The 991-nt window shown below is 34.5% G+C and overlaps 1 protein-coding gene across 1 annotated transcript in view; it reads left to right on the top strand.

Annotated features, from left to right (window-relative positions):
- Nucleotides 1-991, top strand: part of LOC119593496 (protocadherin-like wing polarity protein stan) — a gene marked incomplete at its 5' end in the record, with an annotated part of 16,607 nt that overhangs the window by 14,867 nt on the left and 749 nt on the right.

Below are 991 nucleotides of genomic sequence, written 5' to 3'. Positions count from 1 at the left end.
GTCCAGGGCCCAAAAAGGTGGGCAGTGGAGATTTTATATCTCTGGCTCCACCTCTTGATACGTTTTTCTAGAAATCCAAATTTCATTTACATAAAGGAAAGCACAGGAAATCATACCTCGCAGAAAATGCACTATATTGCAGTGTGACCTAACCATTATCCTTAATTAAATTCCGTTCCGTTTTCTCTGCCATCCAAAGGGAAGACTAATGTAATTGGGTGAGTTGAAGGTGTTGGTGAAGCTTACCTCATCTAAAGCTACACACAAACGCAATATGTGGCCTTGGAAACAAACAAACAAAAAGTAAAAAATATGTATATTGTCTCGTGTGTTTGTTTAAATGAGTAAGCCATTTTAGACCTTGGGAGTGCGTGGATGGACCAATGTAGCACTCAGCATGTGAAGGAAGTTATGAAGAAATAGTAGTGCAGAGCTTACAAAACTTTTCTCTTCTGTCTTGCATCAGTCTTGGAGTTTGTGACTGTCAGTATATTTCTCTTTTAATTTAGTACAAGTATTATTTGCATTTCGTCTTCCGTCTGAGATGATTCAAATATGTAAATTGAAAATAATGTTTGTGGTTACGTAGCCGGCAAAAAGCAGCGATTAGTTCGAACGATATTAATCCGGCAGATTAATAGCTGATTAATTAGCATCTTGTACAAACCTTGTATATTAATTCACCATAAATGTAGATTGTCGGTTTAATATTGTTTTGTCTATTTATTCTTGACCGTCGGCTTGGTAACCATTTTTGGAAATTATATATTATGTTACTCTGTAGTTTTGTTTGTCTCTTGTGTTTGTCTTTTGTGTCATTTCTTCTTTCATGTAAATTGATTCTCAGAAGAGCATGATTTCTTTTTCACAAAACATCCATAAAACTATTATCTTTTCCTTCATTTTGTACAGTTCTTTTATCGTTATTTTGTCAAACATAGATTCTACACTAATTGCAATTGTTTCGAATACTCAAATCACGTTAATATGT

The sequence above is a fragment of the Penaeus monodon genome, chromosome 32 (assembly GCF_015228065.2).
Source record: "Penaeus monodon isolate SGIC_2016 chromosome 32, NSTDA_Pmon_1, whole genome shotgun sequence".
Lineage (NCBI taxonomy): Eukaryota > Metazoa > Arthropoda > Malacostraca > Decapoda > Penaeidae > Penaeus > Penaeus monodon.
Note: the sequence above shows the minus strand (reverse complement) of the source record. Positions and strands in the feature narration are given on the sequence as shown.